Here is a 13334-nt window from a genome sequence, read left to right on the forward strand (position 1 = left end):
AATAAGTCTTGATATCCGGAAGGGCAAACCCTCCCTATTGTTGTTCTTCTTTTAAAAGACTTGGATGTTTATTTTGTTTCTTTATACATACTCTGGGTACTTACTGATTTTAATAGTTTAAACTATTATATTAGTCTGCTCGGGCTGCCAAAACAAAATATCATAGACTGGGTGGCTTAAACAACAGAAATTTATTTTCTCACATTTCTAGAGGCTAGAAGTTTAAGATTAATTATAAAAACTTAAATATATGAGTATCAAATTACATCATCATGTATGGTATATTAACTTGAAGGAATAGTATTAAAGCACTAGTAAGAAAAATGGAATTGTTTAATTAGAACAGCTATAACTCCAATTATGTTAAAATAATTATGTTAATGAGAAAAAATGCGTAACATACATATATATGCATATATGACACACGATGGCTACTGTTATTTTGTATGAACAGTAGAACGTGGAGATCAAGGTATTTACTCCATTTATTTCCTTTCTCTTTAAATGCAACATTTTCATAATTTAAAAAATATAATGCCTAGAAAGAAGCATTGCAACTGTTTTTACAGAGGCTCATTATTAAGAGTGAACAGCTTTTTTTCCAGAAATCCGTGTCACATTGGGGATAAACTTGGTACCATGCCCGTTCATTTACAGATGCTTCTCATCTGTTTATTCTCTTCCGGGCACTTTTCTAAGCAACCGAACCAATTCACGTGCCCAGCTGATTCCATACACCAACTGGCTTGGGCCTAGGTTCCCAGACCAATCACTGGCAAATGGATGACATTACTCTTAGCCTATCAGTGTGACCCCCAAACCAGGATTTTGTAGTAGTAAGCACTGACTTTAGAGTATTCCATCATCACTTATATGACATATTTGTTCAATGAAAAAATTTACAAGACTCTTCACTCAGTATAACTTATAGCATTGAATATATTAACTTCTAGCTAATTAATATTCCTAGCTTTTATAACTTAGAGGAGGAAAGATGAAGATATTTTAAATATTTTGAAGAAATTTAGAAAGATAGCAACTGAAAAACTATAAATAAAAGTTACCTTACTTAATCTAAACAGTTTCAAATACTTTTAGTTTACCATCTTTGCCTCTCATACTCAACTATGGATTGAAAAGTTATCTATGAGAGGAAAATTATTTACAACACATTTATTGCATAACCTAAAGAAATTTATGCCCCCAAATTTAAGTCATTCTTAATAACGGAAATAGCTAATTGACCATTATTTGTGACCAAAATCTAATTATTTGGAAGATGTGACTATAGAATTTTTCTTCAGAATTACATTTTGATATTTTTCCAAGAGATGTTGTAACCTAAATAAAACTCTTATAATGATACAAAGTTATAAACTCAATTTAGCATGTGAATCATCATGTTAGTTATACTAAACCATTATGGCTAATTTGCCTTTGAAAACTTTCCAGGAAGAACTTGATCTTTCTGTCTTAGAATACGATCCCTGTATTTAGAGAATTTAAGGGCCCTCTAGTTGAGTAACAAAAATGGAACAGATGATGTTTTAATGGCAGCTGAACTAAATATTTTGTAGCTGTTTCATAAAAAAGAAACTCTGGGGATTTCCTGCTAGTAAGTGAAGAATAAGTAAAATGTCAAACCTGCTGGTATAAGAGGTCAGAAATTATATCTGAAGTTGTCTAAAGCTATAATTGTTTCTCAGAAATAAAAGCTATGGGTATGGGAAGACATTATAATAGATTTCAAAATACTCATGGTTGTTTGGTAGAATATTTGAACTTTATCTTGAAGATAAAGATAGTTACCCTTATAATAAAAGGGTATAAACTTTGTATAGTTCTTATTGAATCATGTTTTATTAAAAATTCTATAATTTAATATTATCTTACATGCATTTTGAGACAAGGGGAAACTGAATATGGCAAATTTTCAGGGTATTTTATGGACAAAATATCCAAAATCCCAGATTCCGAATCTCTGACTCATTGAGCTATGCTGTCTAGGTGAATTAACTTAGAAAGTAACCAGAAAAACTTGGTTTTAAATTACTTCTCCATTAGTCACTAGGTGTGTATTTTGCGGAAAGTGACTTGATCCTTCTAAGCCTCAATTTTCTTAACTATATAATGGATATATTAAGGCATCAGTAGATTAACTAATTTTTTGATAAGACAGCAGTTATATTTTAATCAGCAGAGCCATATGCAATACCTTAAATCCATTCTGAAACAAGATATAAATTTAAAAATTAAAAATTTCTTATTTCTACTAATATCAATTCACCTATAGTGATGTTTCAGAACCTTGGGTGCACATGGGAATTCCATGGGGAGATTTAGAAATTACTGCCTGGAACTGAAACCTGAAATTTGTATTTAGTTGTCTTCGTTACGATGTAGACACCAGGATATCTAGAGATTGACTTAAAGGATTAATTATTAGAATTTATCCCTGTATGGTTTTGAATAAGAATATATATTTACTTTTAAACTTGATGAATAAGCATCATATTTAAACAGCCTCAAGTGTAACCACACAGCTCTAAATAGCAGGTCAAGCTTCATTGGTATTTCCAATTGATTATAAGCCCCTACCAAACTCAAATTAATGATCTGTAAGGAGTATTAAATAACAGAATAGAACTCCCCAGAAGCAATGTGCTTGGCCCTCTTTTTTCTCATTCTATTCAACCCCCTGAGTGATCTCTGCGTCTCCAGGCCCTTGATTACCATGTGTATGCTGATGATTTCAAATGGTCACCAGCCCAGACTCACTCCCAATCTCCATACCCATGGCCAACAGTGACACACCCAATTATATATTGGGTATATAATATGCAATTATATATCCCCAAAGCACTTCAGAACCATCATGACCAAAACTAGATTTACTCCTTTCTCCTTAAAATCCTCTCTTCCCTCTTTACTTACTATCTCATTAAATAATACCTGTTGCAGAGACTCCAAAAATAGTAGGTGGACCTCTAGTTACTACCTGTTCAGATGTCAGGACAGATGATGCCATACTTGCCTCAAGAGGGTATGAAAAGGTTTACTCATCACGTAATGAGGTTTTATGGGGAGAGCAGGGGAGTCCCCAGTCAGGTCCCAGAATGTCTTGAGCAAACAGGGAAAGGAGACTGGTTTGGCTTTTAATGAGATTAAGGGGTGGGGCTGGGGTGAAGGCTCCCTTTTTGGGTCCAGGTCTTTAGTGGTTTGAACTTCCCAGAGGTGCTAAAGAAGAAAGAACCTGGGGTTTCTTAACAGCTCGTGAGGCAGAAGCCGTCAGTCACCCTTGATTAAGGGTGAACCGTAGTAATGACTCTGGCTCCATGTTTGCCGTGAATTTGGAACTTCCTGACCACCCACACAAACCCATGAAATGTATTGTAATCTAGTCAGTATACATCTTTAGTGGATCACTTTCATTCTACAATAATAAATTAACTGGTGTTATTCCTAAGAATAAATGCAGTGTAGTAGGTCTATTAAACAAGGGAACATTGGCGATCCTGCACAGACAGATAATAAACTCTAGGATACAATACTGAATTGGAACTAACGCAGAGAAATTAAAAACAAACAAACAAACAAAAAATATATATATATAAGTGACTAGAGTAGTACATCTGTATCTATTTATACACACATAAAATAAAATTAAATATATTTAATATTCTATTAACTAAAAATACATGATGAATTTTAGGCCAGTTTATGGTAATCTTTGTAAAAATAGGCATGTATTACACTTGAGAAAAAGATGCTCCTATTAACTGCTGTTTCTTTAGATATTGTCCCTTGGTGATACTGAATAATTCATAAACCCTTGGGGACATAAGATGAAATACTGAAATTGATATAAATAGTGTAAAGCTATACCACGTGAAAAATTAAACTTTTGTTTTTAAACTTTGGTCTTTAATCATGCTGTGTCCTCTAGTTAGTATCCTCATGATCTTTTCCTTCAGTTCAAATCTCAGAAGAGAAACTTTCATTGCTAAGAAGTGCCTTAGTATGTAAACCGCATGGTTTATATTACCAGAGTTGGCCAGATTTGATGAGAACAATTAATCACAATAGTTCTTACAATGGCAGAAATGGATGAACTTAATTTTTTTTCTTTTTGAAAGGAAGAGAAAGGGGGGAACAAAATCTCTTAGAATTTGTTAAAACAGCGTATTGACAAATCTGTAAGACAATTATGATAAATATGTACTGTAAATTCTCTGGCAAATTATTTTATTATTGCGATTATTTTGACCTTAGTATTAGTTTCTCTAAAAATGAATTTGAGCAAAAAAAAAAAGAAAACAAACTAGTGGTCTTTTGAGTAAATGAATAAAATACAGACTGAGAGTAAGGAAATAGATTTTTTTTAAAAATACCCTATAAAAATCTTTGGTTATTTTATTTTAATTCTATGTTTGTATCTATTGAAAATATATCCTAAGCAGATATTATTTTCATAAAAATATTTGATTTCTCTAAATTGAAAGAACTACTTGCATAATCCTGGAAAATACAAAAGAGGTTGCCTCAATTATGTTAGTTTAAATTACTTTCTTTTGCTGTATGGACTGATATAGTTCTACCTCAATGTAGATATTTTAAGAGAACCTGACAGATAACTAGAAGAAATATCCAGTTGAATGGATTCTATTGCCAATAACATGCCAGGCTTGGCTACCCTGAAACCCTTTAACCACAAACACCTAAAGATTCTAGATAAAGTGTTACAAGTTTAATGAATGGCTTTGCTAAAGGAAGAAAAGAGAATATCCAGAAATCCTGAACAGTCAGGCAAAAGAAGCCAAGTCCCAGCCAGTTGAAAACTTAGTGAAAATTGCACGCTCTTCACTAGGTTCTTTCAGGTCTTCTACTCTGACTGCAAAAACCATTCAAATCTTCACAACAACCCCCTGAGGTGGGCACTATTATCCTACTTAACATTACATGACTTGCCCAAGGTCACACCTTGTAAATGGCGGACGTGGAATGAGAACCTAGACAGTCTGACACTGGAGTCAGTCAGCTTAACCAGCTCATGGATTACAAGTCCCTGGATGTGAGATAACAGAGCAGCCTCAAAGGCTCTATAACAGTGTTCAAAAAGATCAAAAAGTACACAGGAGTCATAATGAAGGAACAAGATAGTAAAATAAGAATAAACATACTTGAAAAAGATCTAAATAGAACTTGTGGACGTAAAAAAAAAGTCATTGAAAGTAAAACTCATTTTACTTTAGTGAATGTTACTTGAGCAAGCTATTACCGCTAAACCTAGCGGAACGCTGAAATTACAGATTAGAATGAAGTTTGCTATATCTGTTTTTCTGTCACCGATTTGGGAAATGAAAACACATCATATGCTTGTGTATTGTAAACTTAGAGCTTCCCAGTTTTCTGCTGCCTCAACATCCCTGCAAATAGGCTGCAAGTACCCCACCCAGATGACCGGGGGCAGCAGTGTGATAAGGCTGGCTGGCCCCTGCCACAAATAACCCATTTCATCCTGAACGTGACCTAGTGACACCAGATACATCAATGAAGCCCGTGACGCCTTTCACGTGGGTACTCCAGCCAGACCCCCAGTAAAGCACTCGCCCAAGGGCCGCTCCCTCCCTCCCCACTTTCTCTCCCTGCCCCTCCCCTTCTCCCCCCCTTCTCTCAGCTCCCAGCTGCTTGGTTGAGCATGCTCCCTTGGCGCTCCTTCCATTGGTCCCCCTCTTGGTGAGCACTGACTGTCTCTCTAGGACCTGTGAGAATAATAAACTTTGTGTTCCTGCCTCTCCTGTGACCCCTCTTGTGGCCGTACCTGACTGACCATCTCATGAAAGAATATAAGACAGCTGGCTCCTAAACCTTCTTCTTCAGCTTACACTTGACCATGCTCCAACCACACAGGTCTGAAAATGACAATCCTACAATGTACCCAGGTGGAAGAGAACCAGATTATTGGAAAGTGTTTACATTATACTGCAAGTATCCTTTGACTAATATACATACATTAATATGTACATATAGTTTGAAAACTGGGGGTGGGCAGGGTGGGATAAAGAAAATGAATCTATTCCCTGTCTTTTTAGAAGAGGGAGAGAATCACTTAAATGACGGAATGCATTTGGATGGGCACACAAATTTACTCAAGGGGGGATATAATGGGAATAATTTTAATTTTTTAAATACTAAAATGAAAGGTCTAGGTTGATGGACCCTAGATGTTGCTCCAGATATAGTTTTGGCTAATATATTTTATTATTTCCCTGAGCTTTAAGGTTATAATTTTTTTTAATATTACTGTATCATTACTGAATTTTCAAAAGCTTACTTTTCTTATAATTAACAAAATCACATTAATAAATCACTGTACTTTTTATTCTCTCTCTCTCTCTCTCTCTCTCTCTCTAATATAATATACAGTCACCATAGTCAGCATGAAATAATTACAAACAGAAAAATAACCATAAATTCCAATACCTATGGGAGTAGGATGCTTTTTTCCGCCCTATTTTGACAAAGAGGCACAAACACACACTGAGATAATTTTACAGTTGAAAATCGGAGTGATCACTGAGAACGTCCAGGTACCCGGGGAGACCAGGCAGCTTGCTGAAGGATGCTCTAAGGGGTAGACCTAAGACACTAGGGTCTGTGCGAATGCAAAACTCCCACTCTTTCCCAGTCAAACGACCTCCTGAGGTGACAAGAGAGGAAGAGCGAAGATAGTAGGGCGAGAAAAGGAGGGAGGCATCCCGATGGCATTTGGAAGAAATAATTTCATCCTCTTTTGAATGCCCGGAGTGCTTTACCTGTAATTATTTAAACCCTCTCATCTCTTCAAACAAACATTAATTTTAATTATAATAAAAATATCTTCCATTATTGAGTATTATTACTTTGCCTCCACGTACCTTTTAAAGAGCATTGCATGCATTCATACACTTACTTCGTACAGCACATTTATGAGGTTGCTGCAATTATAATTCTCAGCTTACGAATGAAGAAGAAAAAAGATTAAGTGGCCAGCCATGACCACACCTGGCAGGTAGCAACAATGCTGCCATGATTTCTTGAACAAATCAACAAATAAATAAACACTTTAATCTTTCACTACTACTGTAGTCTCTGTAAATAGCAGGCATGTTTTCTGACATTTTATATCCTCATATTTTTCTAATTTTTTTCAACATTGATAGCAATAAGATTGTTGAGGAAAAGTAAAATTTTTTTTAAAGATTCTAAAATATGAGCTAGTGAGCAGCTCAGAAGATCATGTCAATTCTTATTAGTAACATAAGCACTTTTCATTTGACCATTTATTTCTTACCCCTTTTCATCTCATTTATAATCTGATTTTATTCAGCTTCCTTTTCAAATCTCAAGGAATCTCTTGAGTATTTCTTGGTCTCCCATGATGCTGTGCATCTGTCCTGGGAATTCTCAGGCAGATGACTGAAGTACAGGGAGTCGGCTGACTAGCCAGAGATCACACTGGAGCTACTGAAATTTAGGATTAGAGCCTGAGGATCTCTTGACCCTGCATTTCCTCTCCCCCAACAACCATTAAGATTAATTACCTCAAAAAAAAGTAAAACCACCACAAAACCCAATAATTACTTCATTCTTCTCATGACTGAGGAACTGAATAACAGACTAATCAGACTTCAAGGATCACAATTCAATAATCAAAGGGAAGAAAGAGACACACAGCACTTTGCCTTGAAGAGGTAAATCTGAAATAAAGGCTTAGATGGGAAAACCAGAAATTGCTAAGGAAACACTAATGGCTTGCCTTAGTATCTGCAATCCGTTCCATCCTGTTCTTCATGTTCCAGAGAGATTACTCTTCGTCTTGTACTTTTCCTCAAACATGGTATCCTTGAAAGAAAAAATTAAAAAATATGCTGTGGTGTGTTTCTTTTACTTTGAGTTATTCTAATTTAAGCTAATTTAATGCAGTTCAAATGTACGTGTAATTAAGCACGTAGGAAGCTTTTCTTTAATAAGCACAGTTAAGTTCAAAACTTTTAAGAACATCTACAAAAGAGCCTCACACTAACCTGCTGGCAAAAAGTAAATAAATGACCACACCAACTACTTAGACAATGCAATACTTGACTGAAAAGACATGCATGTACAAGAAAATAAAAGAGAAAGTATAATTTCAAATTACTTGGAGTACATAAGTCATATGGTTACAGGGGAATTTCAGCCATTTACACATCATTAATTGAAACTGAGGGAAAGGGAGGACAAGATAAGAATTTTCATCAAATGTATCAGTTTGAAGGAAAACATTAAAAGAACCTAAAGATTTTATGCATTCAAAAATGTTCCTGCTTAACATTACAATTTGCCTTAATTTTCTCTCTTTCTCTTTCATTTCTCTCCTTTCCCCCATCTTGCTATGTATATTATCTTGTACAAATTGAAAGCAGAATTGTATTGAAAGAATTCCAAATTTGAAAAAATTTGTGATTGTCTTTAGTTGAGAATATACAATAGATTACTTACTTGGTCATATTTCAGGAAACCTGTCTAAGCTAATAGTTTAAAGAATTTAAAAACATTGTTACCAGTTTTTCACTACATCTTGAATATTGTAGAGATCTCTATCCTAGTTATCTTAAATGCTTCTTAACTTTTCCACCCATATCAAAATATCTCCTCTCATTTCCCTTTCCACAAATAAAAAAGCAGGAAATAAAAATCAGAAGCTTTTAATATCATACATAAATTTTTTTATAACAAATTTTGGTGATGAAGAGCTCAAATAATAAAACTATTAACTCTAATTTTAAAATAAATATTATACCTAGAGCATAAATTTATTTTGTATAAGCAATTAATGTAATGTTTCCAATTAAATGTGATATTATGCTTTTAATAAAAACTTCTGTTTTCATTTTAAAAGATAAACTCTGGGTTGTACATTTTTACAGTAAAAATAATTAACATGTTCAAGTTTCAGTTTTTAATATACTGCCAAATGTAAGCTTTATACTAATTTAAACTTTAAAAAGGTACAGTATTTAAATGTATATTACAATCTTTTTATATACAACCATGAAAATAACTGTCTTAGAAGTGTCAAAAAGACTTTAGTATTTAGCATCTGTCTTTATTTCAGGTTGAAACTTTGATTATTTTTCTATAGGCTTCTTTAATTTATTTCTTCTTTTTCTTAAAAGATATCCACCTCAATAAAACTGCAACATTTTAACTGATGATCACTTGATAGATTAAAAAAGATAAAGTATATTTTGACAAGTATATATATTTTAAAATACACTATCAGTCATTTACCTTTTAAAAACTTACACGTTTAATCATGTCTAACGTACACTTTTTTTTTGATTGCTTTTAAAAATTCCCATGTCCCTCCTTTATATTTTAGCCTTTTGAGCATGGAAAAATTTCCCTGTATCCTCTCAGCTCTGGTGGAATATGAGACTCAAAGCATATATTCAATAATTGTTTTGTGATTGTTGAATAAATGGAGTCCACATGGTTTAGTATGTACATAAATTATATTGCTGCTATTATTCCTAATCATTTCCTTCAGAACATATTTAATCCTGGCTTCAGTGTTGTTCATTTGTTAATTTATTCAACAAATATTTTTAAAATATTTGGATAAGGAATTGACTCTTCTTAATTAAGTAACAACAGCTATCCAATCCTCTGTGCCTGTGTTAATCTTCCTGAACATGGCTAAGCCCTTGCATTCCTAAATTTTACGCATATGTCAGATCCATTGGCTGGGATCTGAGCTGTGGTCTTTCTTTAGCTTGTACTATCATCTTGTCATCATGCTCTGGTATGACAAAGTTCACAACTAAATGGAAAGAAAGTCTTTTATTAATTAAATAATATATAAATGTTGGCTTTCAGAGTGGCTTACTTTATAAGACAGTAGATTTCAGAAGCATCTGTCACAGAGTCTGAAGCCTTGAGTCTCATTTATTTTGCTTTGTATGTGCAAGTAGTCTGAGCTCTTTTTTACTCATCTGCAAAAAGTGAATATCTCTATCTAGGCAACACAAGATTGCTGTGTTAATTAGTTTGTGAATACGTGACAACACTAAAGAACTATAAAGTGATATTAATATAGGGGTTGGCAAACTATCACCTGTGGGCCAGTTGCCTGCTTCCGTAAATAAAATTTTATTGAATCACAGGCATACCTGTTGATTTATGTATTTTCTATGGTAGCCTTCAGCTGTAACGGTAGAATTGAACGGTAGAATACAACAAAGACCTCAGGCATGCAAAGCCTAAAATATTTACCATTTGATCCTTTAAGGAAAAATGCTGACCCCCTCCTAATAATATTAATACTAATAGTTACTACAAATAATAATAGCAACAAAAGTCAATGGGTATAACTCTAATGAAAAATATCTGAAAAATTCAAGTGGTGATGCACTGTTTGTTTCTTTAGGAAATGAATACAGTTGATTTTGCTAACTGATCAACAAAATCAAACAGCAAGTTTTTATTTTAAGAGTAAATTTTTATTTCCAAGCTTAAATTTAACCTTTACATAAACGTGTTCCCTTGTTAATCATTATAATGACAATGAGAGCTTATTAAGCTCTCAATTTCACACCCATGTACTTAATGTTTATACTATATGTTTAATACTGATTACAAAAATTAGAAAGAATGCTGACATTAGTGTGTAATCATAAACTTAAACATATTTATGATATTTTAAATTGTGGTATAGTGAACAGATGTCATCTACATTTACTTGGCTTAATTAAGACTACAGATTAACATTTCCAAGTTTTAAAATATCAGAAATGAAAATCAGTTGGACCACTTGATCTAAGGTAATTAGAGAAATATATTCACTTTATTAGATCTTTGGATTAGAGGTAATTTGAAACCAGCAGTGATCAAGCAAGATACCATATCAAAAATAATCTATCAGACATCAATAGTACTATAAAGTCATTCTTCGTAAAAGGAAGAGTCAGAGGAAGTTTTATTATGTGTAAAAGTTAGTCGTATAACTAAGTACAGACTTACGTAAGGTCCCAGTGAAAGGGAGGCGATACAATACAGCTTAGATGATTTATTTGGTCTTGACACTGTGTTTGTTATTTGAAGAGACTTATTTTTTAAAGGTATTTCATTTGCTGATGTATCAGTTGTGGTATATCACATTTTGAATATGATATTTCTCTGAAGAAATCAAAATAATATTTTCTTTCCTTTTGTGACATACAACAAAAAAGACTGACTTTTCAAAGATTCTAACAGTAACTGCAGCTTATAGTAATTAGGCAAAATATTCAGACTATTACATGATGCTTAAAAATAAAGCATAACCTATAAAACAGATATCCAAATGACATAGGACTTAAACAAACAGGTTTCCTAGTTTCAGAAGGTTATATATAAATCATCTTGATCTTTTGACACAAATCAAAAATTGTCCCACCTAGGATCTGCGTTCAGTGTAGAATGAATCTACTGTAATTCTAGTCTGTCTTCATGAACTTGACATATATTGATAAACTAACAAAAGAAGACTTCTCAGAAGGAAAAACCATCACTATACTATACTTTGACTAGAAATTCAATTATTTCTTAAGATGCCATATGACTCTACTTTGGGGAATCCAACTTCTAAACTGGTGTCCTATAGACACAGGCATAGTACAGATCCATTCTTTATGAGGCTTCTATTCATAAAAATGTTGCATACTCTTACTTTTTTCCTGATTGTATATTACTTTAGAAGAAAATCAGCTAATGGGAGAAATTTACAGGAAAAATTTTTAGGATTTCTCAGAACATTCTTAAGATGTGTCAACTTATTCTTTAATAGATTACAGAATTGTTTTTCTTTTTTAAGCAAAGCTTATTAACGCTCAAGTTGACTAGTGTTGCAAGCTTTTGGGGACTGATTATAAATGCACTGCTGTGTAATATTGATACATGACACTTAATTATGGACTTAAGCCAAAGGAGAAATATCAAAGTTAATGGTTCAAAAGTTAAAGGTCAATAAACCAGTAGTTTTCCTTTTTTAATATGCAACAAAGAGGTCTATAAATGGAGCACTAGAACAGAAGATATGTTAAAAAATAAAACATAATTCTACCCTATTTTTGGTCAAGAACATTAAAAAGCAAGAATAAAGGAGGCGTATGCTCAGAGCAGGGGGGATGAAGAAATGGCTGGACCAATACATGTCCCTGCACCTCCACGTGGCTGCTGGGTGGGACCAGTGGGACCGGGCTCAATACTGGACAAATTAACCTCAAACAAAAAAAAAAAAAAAAAAGGAAAACACAAGATAATGAAGAACAAATTGAAAAAAAAACTGATGAGGAAATTTGGTAATGTATATCAATAAAAAACCTTGATAATGTTAATATATATTAAAATCTTAATAATCAATGATTCCTAGAAAATCCTAATAATCAATGTTATAATCAGCAAACACTGTGGTTCCAAAAGCAAGTAGAACAATATACTTCTTTCAAAGCTTCTCCAAAACCTTACATTCTTCACATATGATAGTCATCAAACACACTTGAATAATTTAAAATTATGAATATATGTGTATATATGTATATGTATATATGTGTATATATAATATATGTAAATTTTAAAAGCTGTTTTTAAAAGATTAGGTAAATGGTAGTCATTCAGAAAGTTCCGAGTAAATTCAGTTTAACACTTTTCTTTGGCTACTTAACTAGCGCCCTGTGTAACTAATGCAAGCAGAGCTTATTACAATTTAAATTTGTTTAACAAATGTTATAACAGGGCTTCCCTGGTGGCGCAGTGGTTGAGAATCTGCCTGCCAATGCAGGGGATGCGGGTTCGAGCCCTGGTCTGGGAAGATCCCACATGCCGCGGAGCGGCTGGACCCGTGAGCCAAAATTACTGAGCCTGTGCGTCTGGAGCCTGTGCTCCGCAACAAGAGAGGCCGCGATGGTGAGAGGCCCGCACACCGCGATGAAGAGTGGCCCCCGCTTGCCACAGCTGGAGAGAGCCCTCGCACAGAAACGAAGACCCAACAAAGCCATAAATAAAATAAATAAATGTTATAACAAATTATTAATGGGTGAACCAGAATAGCTATCTTTTAAAATGTCCTTACTTCCTAATATGTCTCTGTCCTTTTAAGAATGAAAATGTGTAATTTGTATATGGAGAAACTTCTAGTTTATGAAACACAAAGTGTCATAGAAAAGTATGTCTTTAGGAATCTGTATATTTAACAACATACATTTAACAAACATTGACTGAGCACTTATGTGTCCTCAGGCTTTGGATGCAGCAGTAAAGCGGGCAGACAGCAT

The sequence above is a fragment of the Eubalaena glacialis genome, chromosome 20, assembly GCF_028564815.1.
Source record: "Eubalaena glacialis isolate mEubGla1 chromosome 20, mEubGla1.1.hap2.+ XY, whole genome shotgun sequence".
Taxonomy (NCBI): Eukaryota; Metazoa; Chordata; class Mammalia; order Artiodactyla; family Balaenidae; genus Eubalaena; species Eubalaena glacialis.